Consider the following 13,402-nt stretch of genomic DNA (forward strand, 5'->3'; position numbering starts at 1 on the left):
ATCGAACCCCGAGGAACACTTTCTTTAATCTCAAGAACCTCAGATTTGACCACATCTGTCAAGATGGCCTGAGTTCTGTCACTTAGATAATTCTGAAAACATAAACAGGCTGTGTATCCCAGGTCTATTCTTGATAACTTTTTCAGCACAACAGAATGATCAACAATGTTGAACACCTTTGAGAGGTCACTAATCAAGGCAGCACAGCTCTTTTTAGCATCCAAGGCATTGACAAAATAATTAACAACTAGAGTGGTTGCTGTTGTAGTACTATGCCCAGGCCTAAACCCTAATTGGTTTATATGAACAATTAAATTATCAGATAAAAAGGAACAAAGTTGTACATTAACAAACGATTCAAGAATCTTAGCTAAACAACGTAGTCTTGAAATGGGCCGATAGTTATCGAGATCATTTGTATCTCCACTCTTATGGAGTGGCAGCACATATGCAGATTTCCATGCTTTTTGAATACTTCCTGATAACAATGTTAAATAAAAAATTGAGCCAGCAGTAAAGGGAGTTGCAAACCACACTCCAAATGATCAGCCCCTGTGGATTTGTCTTGTCTAATGTTAGCAAAGCATCCAGGACGTCTTTGTCAGTGAATTTCCAAAAAGAAAACTCCTGACCAGCATTTTCAGTACCATTCACTAGATTTTCACCATCGACATCCAAACTACGCTTTTCAAGCGCTGGCGTTGAAATACATTAAAATATATAGCCTGCAGAGATAAAATGGTGATTAAATGCATTAATGATATCAATTTTGTCATTAGTAGGTCTAGAATCTAAAGGAACTTACTTTCATTAATCTGATGACTGTTATATATCGAATCACTTTAAAAGTGAGCTGCAGCTCTACGTCTCTCTGGTCTAATATGTTAATTCTTAACCCATCATTTTATACAGTTAGTTCAAAAGGGGCGGTTCCGTCAGGCTGACACGCTCTCTGATCTCACTCAAGGGGGTGGTGACTGCTACTTATAGAAACAATTTTCCTCTTATAGTTTCTAACATCACACCCCTCTCTCAACAAAAACACTTTCATAATTTTTGGATGGAAACATTGTACATGTAGTGTGTATACTTTTCAAGTTACTCTTATTCCTGTACAACATTTCTAATGATATCACAAAATAACACACAATATGACATTAGCAGGGAACTGGTGGGTGTTAATGAGAATTGGGAACTGATGGGTCCAGAGGGGAAACGTCCCATCTCTGACCATTCCTCACTTTCTATGTTAGAAATATTGTTCTAGTATTCGCTTTAGAACATGTTAGAGTTTCGTCGGAAAAGTATTCTTAAACCAACTGTTTGCCAGAGGAACGGAGCAAGAAGGATTGCACTCTGACATCATCGAATGAACGCCTTGGCTGATGGCACCCCAGCTTCAGCCACTTGTTCAGGAAACGGGGGTGGGGGGGACAAACCTAAACTGACACTCAAACGGAGGCAGTTCAGCGGATGAGTTTGGCAGTGTGTTATGAGCATACTCTGCCCAGACAAGGATCTTGCTCCAGTTGCTTGCCTGAGTGGAAACGAAGCAGCGGAGGAACTTCTCCAGCCCCTGGTTGGCCTGCTCAGTTTGCCCATTCCACTGATGGTGGAACTCAGAGGAGAGACTCAGCGATGCCTCAGGAACTCCAGTGTCCTTGATGCTCAGTTAATTTAGAGAATTGTCCCCATTGTAGTACTCGGGACCGGGCTGACCACGGAACGTAAAGTCTGTTAGTGGGTCCCCCACCGGGATCAGGTCCTCGGGTCTGGACTTGTTAGACCATGGTCTCAATACTCCATATCACAGGTGCCACAATGTGTGAGCTGGAGATGATTGGGTCGGTGTCCCTCTCCTCGCTAGAGACATTGTGTTGGCGGGACAGGGCGTCTGCCTTCTGATTCTTGGATCCCGGGCAATAGGCTAGTGTGAAATCGAACCTGTTAAAAAACAGAGCCCGCCTGGTGAGCATTCAACCTCTTGGCTTCTTGAGACCAAGTCCTTATGGTTTGTCCATATCATGAAAGGATGAGGTGCCCCCTCCAACTAGTGTCTCCAACCCCTCAAGAGCACACTTAACTGCCAAGTGCTCCCAGTTGCCTACATCATAGTTGTGTTCTGTTGGCAAGAACCGCTTGGAGAGAAAGGAGCATGGGTGCAGTTTCTTGTCCTCCTTGTTCCCCTGTGAAGGGACCGTCCCTACTCCAGATCAGGATTAATTAAGGATGGTCCAGAGATGAAACGTCCCTTGAGCTCAATGAATGCCCTGTCTGCCTCGGGGGTCCAGTAAAAACAGGTCTGGGTCTTGCTGGTTAGGACCGTGAGAGGCGCTGCCACCGCACCAAAGTTGCGTATAAAACGCCTGAAAAAATTGGCAAACCAGAGGAACTGCTGGACCTGCTTGAGTGAGGTGGGACAGGTCCAGTCCACGGCCGCCTCAATCTTTATGGGGTCCATTTGGATGCCTGCTGTAGAGATAATATGACCCAGGAAGGAAACCTGGGATATGTGGAACTCACACTTCTCTATCTTGACATATATTTGACTCTGCATGAGGCATCCCAGGACTTGGTGGACTGCAGTAGGTGTTCCCGGAAGATTCTTGGAGAAGATCAAGATGTCGTTGAGGTAAACAAAGACTAACTGATTCAACATATTCCTCAGAATGACATTTACCAATGCTTGAAAGACTGCCAGTGAGTTCGATAATCCGAAGGGCATGACCAAATACTCATAGTGACCACTAGGGGTGTTAAAGGCAGTCTTCCATTCATCTCCCTCCCTGTTTCTCACAAGATTGTATGCAGGAACACAGGCCCCAATACTTTCTACCCAAGAAGAAGAAGCCTGCACTAGCAGGGGATGTAGAGGGGCGAATGAAATCTCCCTCCAGCGACTCCCGGATGTAGTTGTCCATGACTGCTTCTTCAGGGGTCGAGAGGGAGTACAGACGACCCCGGGGAGGTGTGGTGCCGGGTAGGAGTTCTATGGCACAGTTGTAAGGACAATGAGGGGGAAGGGTGGCGACCTGCCTCTTACTAAAGGCCTCCCGGAGGTCAAAGTATTCAGGAGGGAGAGTGGAAAAGTCTTGGTCTTCAAGGGATGCAGGAGGACACAGTGAGGCTCTTGGTGGGGGTCTTAGATTTTTAGTCTGGCAGTCCTTACCCCAGTCTAGTAGGTGTTCCGTGGACCAGGAAACTAGTGGGTTATATAGCGCTAGCCTGGGTTACCCTAGGATAAGGGGGTTCTCGGGAGCAGTTATCAACAGAAAACTAAGAGTCTCAGAGTGGTTCACCCCAACCTGCAGTAGAATGGGCTTGGTCTGATATCCCACCTGACCGGAGCCAATGGGGCATCCATCGAGGGCATGAATCTGCAGTATTGGTCAATGAAATTATCCGCGGCCCTGCAGTCCACAAAGGCTTGAATATGGTGCTGACGGTTGTCCCAGTGGAGGGTTGCGGGTAGTAACAGATGGTGAATGGGTAGCTGGAAGGTAACTGCTCAGCTCGTCAGGGTCTCCCCCTGTCCTGGCGAGCCCTGGAGTTTCCCGTCAGCTCTGGTCAGGTAGCACGGACATGACTGAAACCTCCGCTGTAGAGACAGCAGCCATGCTCCTCTGGGCTCAGACATGTGCGACGAGTGCGACCCCCCAATGGCGAAGTCAGCAACTGGTCTGACCCCTTGGTTGAACAGTCGGCTGGCCGCTTCTCGTCCGTTGAGTGGTTGGTCAAACACTCCTTGCAGCTCGGCAGTGAATGCTACTATGGATCTGCAAGATGGTGGCTGCTCTTCCCATGCCATGGCCTTTCCCAAGAGTAGAGAGATGATGTAGTCGATCATGGCCTGGTCAGTGTGGAACGAGGAGGACTGTAGCTCGATCACCAGAGAACACTGGGTGAGGAACCCCTTGGAGCCTCCCGGGTTGCCATCATACCATTCGGGGGATGGGATCTTGGGTTGGGCGCAGGTTCCCTGGAGGAATCACAATGATGTCTGTAGCACTGGGCGTTGAGACCTGGGTATTGGTTCCTCCTTGGTTGGGGGTGTGCCCTGGTTGTAGGGACTCTGCAATTGCCCGAAGGGTCCCGGAGATTTGGGAGAGCTGTTCTTGCTGCCGTCCTAACAGTTCTCCTTGGTAGGCTACCATATTCCGGATCTGGGTGATCTCTGCTGTGTCCATGTTGTGGCAGAAGTTTGCTGTGACATGGTAAGGTTGGATCCAGCTGCAGAGGAGAGACCAGACGAGGAATCAGTGTTCAGGATAAACATAATACTCTCCTGAGAAATGGTAGCCGCAGGATCACAGTATACTTGAAAAAACAACAAACACTAGGTCTTGATAACGCACATGGTAAACAATTCAAGCTTCTGCAACGAACCACAGAAAACACACCTCTTGCAAAACACACCTCTGGGGTAGTAAAAATGGCAATTAAATCATGGAGTTTGTTTAGTACACACTTCTTGGTGGAGGGTGGACGATAGATTCCTATAACTGTTATTTCTGAATTTGAACCCATCTGAAGACTTAAAGCCAACAATTCAAGGACTGGAGGTAGACTTTAACAGAGAGACAGAAATACGATTATTTGTATAAAAAGCAACACCACCACCTTTGCCTTTCATATCAGCCCTAAACACATTGTAACCATCCATAGCAACCTCAGAGTCCAAGGTTTTATCAGTTAACCAGGTGTCAGATCAAATAAAAATATCAGGGTCTACCTGAGAGAACCAGATCTTGACATGATCAATTTTAGGTAATAAACTACGAATGTTAAGATGTAAAAATGTCAAACCTTTTGCGTATTTAAAATCACACAGAGTTTCAACACAAGTTAGATTACTTTGAGATTTCAGAACAACAGAAGACTCAATGATTGGATTATACCTATTAGGAAAAGAAAAGAAAGTAGGAATAGCAATTACATTTCTCCTGTTACCACCATTAGGCATGTCACCACTTTCAGATACATCATGTGAAACTTTCACAGTGACCAAAGAGGAGATGGTAAGAATTGACTTACATGTAATGCTAATATTGTCCTCACATCAATTTAGTTGACCAAGAACCTTTCCAATGTTTAATGACAACAGCCGGGAGCCATTTTCACCCAGGTGAATTCCGTCTTCCACAAAGCAGCCTGGCCTATTCCAGGAGTCAAAATTGTTGACGAAGGACATGCCCAAGTCCACTGGTGAAGAGACCAAAGACGGCTAAAATGGCGAGGAGATGGAATTGTTATACAATTATATATGCTGCTAATTTCTGAGCATTCTCAGAAATTAGAAACAGATTTCATTAGACTCAATATGCAACACAACTGTTTTCAGAGTAGGAATCTGTTTCTTGATGGTGGGCATGATTTCTAATAAATCCAATGCCCTAGCTCCAGGAAAACAAAGTGTAAGGGTATTTTGGAGTTCCAAAATAGCTTGATGGCTGTTGTCCATTTCGAGCTGGAGCACTCAGCCCAACACGAGGGGCTCCTCTAACCCCCCCCCCCCCCACACACACACACACACACACACACACACACAATTGACAGGAAAAACAGACCCTGGTGAAGCTCGTCATAAAATATTTATATATATTTTTAATTCCATTCTATTATTTTAGTGTGTATTGTTATGAATTGTTAGATACTACTGCACTGTTGGAGCTAGGAACACAAGCGTTTCACTACACCCACAATAACATCTGCTAAATATGTGTATGTGACCAATAAAATGTGATTTGATTTGAATGGTAGAAGCTTCTTACAACACAATACATCTTCTTGAGGGAGTTAGTCTTGGTACAGAACAGTGAAAATACACGATCATTTTCATCAGATGTTGCACTATACAAGCACCATGGTGTATGAAATATGCTACGGCTGGTTTAGTTCAAAGAGACCATTATGTATGACGCGCGCGCACACACACACACACACACACACACACACACACACACACACACACACACACGCACACACACACACACACACACACACACACCCCCTCTCTCAGCAGCCTACAGGAGCAGCTGTAGACCTGACACGTTGTCTCACCTAATTTCTCTAAGGTCTGATGTGTGACCGCCTCTCCCCCATCACCCCACTCCTCAACACTTTATTACTACACATTAACACACCATATGTGGAATAATTGAGCATAATACATTGCGTTGTATTTCTCCATCTCAATGATAGGGTGGGGGGGGTGTTTACCTTGTACATGGGTTTAATTACCAGCACTGAAGTGTGTGTCACTGATCCAAGGAGATGACAGAGTGGATGATGGGGGGAGAAGAGGGGAGGGGGGGGCTTATTAGATATGACGGCAAAGGAACGGGATGCACCTCCATTCCGTCCTTCCATACGCTTATGTCCGGATCCACGTTCCCCTTGTTTTCCATAAATGACTTCACAGGAGTGATCAGAACCTTACCAACTCCACATATCATTTTGACAATTTCAAAACAAATGTAACCTTTATTTAACTAGGCAAGTCAGTTAAGAACAGATTCTTATTTACAATGACAGCTTAGAAACAGTCTGTTAAACTGCCTTGTCCAGGGGCATAACGACAGATTTTAACTTGTCAGCTCAATGATTTGTCAACACCCTAACCACTAGGCTACCTGCCACCCCAATTACAATTGCCGTGTTTGTCTATTAGCGTTTTCAAATCCACTGTGCTGGAATTATGTGTTCTATTTATAATTCTCTCATGTTGTAACCCCAAATCGTAACCCTCTATAGTTCCATACAAACCTTTTAAATCGATTTTGGAATTTTCACTTAGGATCTGGCAACCACCCTTCTCTAATGATAGCCAAGTTAATCTACCCATTACAGTTGCAATTTGGATGAGTTTTTGTCATTGGTAGTAAGTAGTAAGTCAGTTGACCTTGAGTCTGTCTGTGGGAAAAGTGGAGGGTTTGGCAGGCTGGGTTTCCCTCAGGGGAAATAGAATAATCAGTCCTGTTTACTGGGAGAGCGGCTAGTATGCAATCATCCAATCTAGCAACCCTAACCAAGAATAACCTCTCATTATACTGATCATATGCACTTTATTAGTGGTGTGTGTGTGTGTGAGTACGTGCGTGCATGCGTGTGTGTGCGTGCGTGCATGGGCGTGTGTGAGTGCTGTGTGCATACTGGTGCTGCATGCATATACAGTTGAAGTCGGAAGTTTATATACGGGATTGATTTGCACTTTTCGCACCAAAGTACGGTCATCTCTTGGAGACAGAACGTGTCTCCTTCCTGAGTGGTATGACGGTTGCATGGTCCCGTGGTGTTTATACTTGCGTACTATTGTTTGTACAGATGAACGGGGTACCTTCAGTCATTTGGAAATTGCTCCCAAGGATGAACCAGACTTGTGGAGGTCTACAAAGTTTTTTCGGAGGTCTTGGCAGATTTCTTTTGATTTTCCCATGATGTCAAGCAAAGAGGCACCTGAGTTTGAAGGTCGGCCTTGAAATACATCCACAGGTACACCTCCAATTGACTCAAATTATGCCTATCAGAAGCTTCTAAAGCCATGATGTAATTTTCTGGAATTTTCCAAGCTGTTTAAAGGCACAGTCAACTTAGTGTATGTAAACGTCTAACCCACTGGAATTGTGATACAGTGAATTATAAGTGAAATAATCTGTCTGTAAACAATTACAATTAGAAAAATGACTTGTGTATGTAAACTTCCGACTTCAGCTGTATATAGATCTGTGTCTAAAATATATTTTCTATGCATATATGGCTGCAATTTTTTGAGAACTTCTTCATGGTTTTGAAAATGCATTCTTAAATTGATTTCCACAGGACATTAGAGTGTGTGAATGTGTGAGGTTATGTGGCTTCAGGTGTACGCTATCCCTGTCACTGATGCTAGCACCTAGCATTAAAATCCCTGCCGTGAATTTCGCTAGCACCCAGTGTTAGCGTCGCTGTTGTAAATGGATAAATGTCGCTAGCATCTAACTTTAGCATCCCAGTTGTAAACATACAAACGTTGCTAGCACTTAGCATTAGAATCCCTGTTGTTAAGGCCTCGATAGCACAGCACGCTGCAGAGAAGGAGCCAGAGAGTGTGAACGAGAGAAAGAGAAATAAGAGAAAAGTTAGAGCGAGACAGACAGAGAAAGGGACAGGAGGAAATGGAAAAGGAAACGTTTTTCATTTTGAGTGTTGCTGTAACCAAGAAACTCTCGCTCAGTCGCCCTCTCTCTCCATCCCTCCATCTATCGCTCTCTCTCTCTCTGAATCTCTCTCTTACTCCTTCACTCCTTCCTTCATTCCCTGTCTATGAGAGAAGGCAGAAAGGGGGAAGCTGGCATGACAGAGGGCTTGGTGGGGCCAGTCACTGAGTGACAGGTAGCCTAGTGGTTAGAGCGTTGAGCCAGTACTTGAAAAGTTGTCGGATTGAATCCCTGAGCTGACAAGGTAAAAATCTGTTGTTTGTCCCCTGAACGAGGCAGTTAACCCACTGTTCCCCGGTATAAATAAAGGTTAATAAATATATAAAAAGATTAAAGGGTTTCATTATTTATTTCCCCCTGCTCCAAGGCTCCAGGCCCGATCCCAGTGACAGAACCTTTGAAGATTTGGGGCTTTGATGGGAATAGAATTACGATTTTGTCGGTTGCTTCTGTCCCCTGTGCCTCACTTTCCTAGTTCCTACCTCTCTTCCCTCGCCTCTCGTCTTGTCTTTCTCTCACCCCTCTACCCATTCCCCCTTTTCCCTGTGGGTGTGTCAGTGCCCCTCTGTTGGTATGTGGGTAGAGGTATGGCTCGCTGGCAGTAAGAGGGGTAAAGTAGGTATGTAAACAGAATACAGGAGAGACCTACTGCAAGATATCAAGGCAAGAGCACCCTGCAGCGCACGTCCATATACGTATTTATATATTCTTAATTACATCCCTTTAGTTAGATTTGTGTGTATTAGGTATTTGTTGTGAAATTGTTAGATATTACTTGTTAGATGTTGCTACAGTGTCGGAACTAGAAGCACAAGCATTTCGCTACACCCGCAATAACATCTGCTAAACATGGGTAGGTGTCCAATAAGATTTGATAAACATGCACCTTGGGGAAGAAAATGGCACACTCACATGAGGATTTCAGGACTTCAGGGCAATTGGGCACTTAAGAGAAACAGCACTTAAGGACTTTATTGGGACACATCACCTTGCAGCAGCTCACAGCTGACCTAAGACAGTTGGCACCCATGGGCCGTTACAAGACGTTGCGTATTACTCTGTGTGTATGTGTGCCACCAAATCTGCATAGAACCCAACTTTTAGAATCATGCATGCACACCTTGATTCCACGCTAGCTAATTGGCTCACTGGGTCCAGATGTCATGGGTCATGGTGTAATAGCCAGCAATGTTTAGTCCTCTCTGTGTATCCAGATGTTGCACAAACTCTCAAGCAACTCTCATACATTCTGATGCTAGGCTAGTATGACCTACTGGGTGTTGAACCCAGTGCCGCCATACATTAAGACTTTCTTAGCCCATTGAGTTAAATCCCAACTCTGGCAGGTAGAATACATTCTCCAGGTCTCAGACAAGGTTAATGATCACACGGTTGTGCAGTTCACTGAACCAACTCTGCTACGCTAACATATCAAAAAAACCTTTGTGTGTCCCAACATCCTAGCCTAATATCGCAGGAACGATATCAGCCAATGAGAAGCCCAGTCAATAGGACATTCAGTAGAGTATTAACACAGGAATAGTTTGATCAGCTGGAGCAGATATTCCCACTGATACCACTCCACTGGTTACTGATGAATAACGCTTATTCAATTCAAAACTGATGACTCCATGTGTTCTTTATTGACATTTGAAGAGGGAACGGAGATGCAATATGAATATGAAATGCCAGTTATTTGGCAAACCCAGCTTAATATTCGCTAGATGTAGAGGCAGTCTCTAATGTACTGTAAATGCTGACCTGTGTAGGGAATTCTGAATACATTGTGTTTCTTTTCTGTAGTTATGGTTTATGGTACCTGAGTCTTTGGCTAACAAGCCAGGCCCTTTATTGAAGCAATTAGAGTGAGACTTATTGAGAGAAACAGTTGCCTGCTGCACAGCTTCATCCCTCATGTTTTCACTAGAGCTGGCATTTATACTGCTAGCATTCTGTAAATCCAACTCAACTCAGCACTCTGGACTGGAGGTGTTCTTGGTAGGGGGTGGTGGTGTGTGTGTGTGTGTGTGTCTGTGTATATCCTCCTGAGGTTTGCACTAGGCATCTTGTAGGTCGATTTGGTCATACTAAAGCTACTGCAGTATATTAACATATTCATATAACTCATGTACTGTTTACCTAATTTAATGGTTAGCAAATGTTGATCTATGCTTATAAGCATAAAGTGTACTCCCCATTTAGCTGCCATTGCCCCTGTAATGTGATGTCCCAAAGCAGGAAGTATAACAGTTGTCATGAATCATGAAGCTTTATTGAGTTTGACAGTATCACACAAAATGAAGGGTGCCACATGACATTCATGATGATGTCAGTATGGTCTAACTAGCTGTTTTGTCTGGATGTAAGGAGGCTACAAAAATGCAATTAAATTTTTTTATTATGGTCACGAATGTCACAATTCCTGACATTTAAACCTAGGCATAAATTCCCTGTCTTAGGACAGTTAGGATCACCACTTTATTTTAGAAATGTGGAATGTCAGAATAATAGTAGAGAGAATTATTTATTTCAGCTTTTATTTCTTTCATCACATTCCCAGTGGGTCAGAAGTTTACATACACTCAATTAGTATTTGGTAGCTTTGCCTTTAAATGGTTTTACTTGGGTCAAACTTTTCGGGTAGCCTTCCACAAGCTTCCCACAATAAGTTGGGTGCATTTTGGCCCATTCCTCCTGACAGAGCTGGTGTAACTGAGTCAGGTTTGTAGGCCTCCTTACTCGCACAGGCTTTTTCAGTTCTGCCCACAAATTGTCTATGGAATTGAGGTCAGGGCTTTGTGATGGCCACTCCAACACCTTGACTTTGTTGCCCCCTAAGCTATTTTCCACAACTTTGTAAGTATGCTTGGGGTCATTGTCCATTTGGAAGACCCATTTGCGACCAAGCTTTACCTACCTGACTGATGTCTTGAGATTTTGCTTCAATATATCCACATAATTTGCCTTCCTCATAATGCCATATATTTTGTGAAGTGCACCAGTCCCTCCTGCAGCAAAGCACCCCCACAACATGATGCTGGCACCCCCGTGCTTCACGGATGGGATGGTGTTCTTCGGCTTGCAAGCCTCCCCCTTTTTCCTCCAAACATAACGATGGTCATTATGGCCAAACAGTTCTATTTTTCTTTCATCAGACCAGAGGACATTTCTCCAAAAAGTACAATCTTTGTCCCCATGTGCAGTTGCAAACCGTAGTCTGGCGTTTTTATGGCAGTTTTGGAGAAGTGGTTTCTTCCTTGCTGAGCGGCCTTTCAGGTTATGTCGATATAGGACTCGTTTTACTGTGGATATAGAGACTTTGTGCCTGTTTCCTCCAGCATCTTCACAAGGGCCTTTGCTGTTGTTCTTGGATTGATATGCACTTTTCGCACCAAAGTACGTTCATCATTAGGAGACAGAACGCATCTCCTTCCTGAGCGGTATGATGGCTGCGTGGTCCCATGGTGTTTATACTTGCGTACTATTGTTTGTACAGATGAACGTGGTACCTTCAGGCATTTGGTAATTGCTCCCAACGATGAACTAGACTTTTGGAGGTCTACAATTTGTTTTCTGAGGTCTTGGCTGGTTTCCTTTGATTTTCCCATGATGTCAAGCAAAGAGGCACTGAGTTTTGAATGTTGGCCTTGAAATACATCCACGGGTACACCTCCAATTGACTCAAATGATGTCAATTAGCCTATCAGAAGCTTCTAAAGCCATGACATCATTTTCTGGAATTTTCCAAGCTGTTTAATGGCACGGTCAACTTAGTGTATGTAAACTTCTGACCCACTGGAATGTTGATACAGTGAATTATAAGTGAAATAATCTGTCTGTAAACAATTGTTGGAAAAATGACTTGTGTCATGCACAAAGTAGATGTCCTAACTGACTTGCCAAAACTATAGTTTGTTAACAAGAAATTTGTGGAGTGGTTGAAAAACGAGTTTTAATGACTCCAACCTAAGTGTATGTAAATTTCCGACTTCAACTGTAGGTGTACTGTTTGTGAAAGAACATGACACAAATGTATGTAGTAGCTGTGCACGCAACATGGCATTTGTGAGTCATATGGTGTGTGGCCAATAGAACCCAATAGTTCTATGCAAGGAACATATGTACTGTGCCTTTGTAACACATCAATAAACCTACCTCACGTTTAGCCCAAGGTCCATTGGAAAATGTTACCACATTATCAGGTGCTGAGGTTCTATACGCTGTGCCGTTATGGTTTAGGGACACACACACGCATGCGCGTACACACACACATCCACATTCCAGAGTGTAAAAAACAGTAGTTGAAATGTCCCCCTACCTGCTGTGTCTTGGTGTATTTCGATAGAGTGATATCAGTGTGTGATTAATGAGTTAAATCAGCTGGTGTGTGGTTGCGCTGTGGCAGGAGCAGGACCTTAACAAGTGGTAGGCATGTCGCTGTTCCCGTAGGCCCTGGCATGGACCCAAGCTGCCAGGCTAGACATGGCCTCTGGCACTGCCAGTCCGTCTCTTATTCCCACCGCTTCTCACTGTTCCGTTCTGTATGTTTTCTCCTATGCACTCCCCCTTTCCGTTCCTCTGTGTTTTCTCTTTGTGTCTGCACATTCTTCTCTTCATTATTTAGGCCCGAGCACCTAAACCGTTTTTTTTTTGAGTGGGCACCAATGAGGGCTCTATGTTAGACCTCATGGATGGTCAGTACTCACAGTACATACACAGCTCCATCTAGGAGATATGCATTTTGGGGGGGGGGGGGGATTAAAGTCTTCCATAAGTACTTTGACTCACACACTAATATTCTTAATTTCCCCTCTTTGTCTCCCTCTTTTTTTTCTGTTTCCGCAGGTGGAGCGAGAGATAGCCATTCTGAAGCTCATAGAGCACCCTCACGTTTTAAAGTTGCACGACGTCTACGAAAACAAGAAATATTTGTGAGTGTCCTTTCCAAAACGAGTTGGTTCACTGAAACGCTGTAACAAATGTGCCTCCCTTACACCGTTCCACTGCATGTTTGGAGAAGCACCCGTGTGTAGCAACATGCTAGCATACAAGCGAGGCAAGTTGAAAATCACTTGAGAAACGTATTTTCCAGGGGGCATTATCACACGGGCATGTTATGTTTCATATGGTTCTCACTCAGTTTAACCTGCCTATTCGGAAAGCCTGTAGGTTTAATGTAGATCCATATGTTATCTCATGTATTAATC

The 13,402-nt window shown here is 44.1% G+C and overlaps 1 pseudogene; it reads left to right on the plus strand.

Moving 5' to 3' along the window:
• LOC135546456 (serine/threonine-protein kinase BRSK2-like) overlaps window positions 1-13,402 on the plus strand; it is a 184,207-nt pseudogene that overhangs the window by 110,012 nt on the left and 60,793 nt on the right.

This window comes from Oncorhynchus masou, chromosome 1 (genome assembly GCF_036934945.1).
Source record: "Oncorhynchus masou masou isolate Uvic2021 chromosome 1, UVic_Omas_1.1, whole genome shotgun sequence".
NCBI lineage: Eukaryota > Metazoa > Chordata > Actinopteri > Salmoniformes > Salmonidae > Oncorhynchus > Oncorhynchus masou.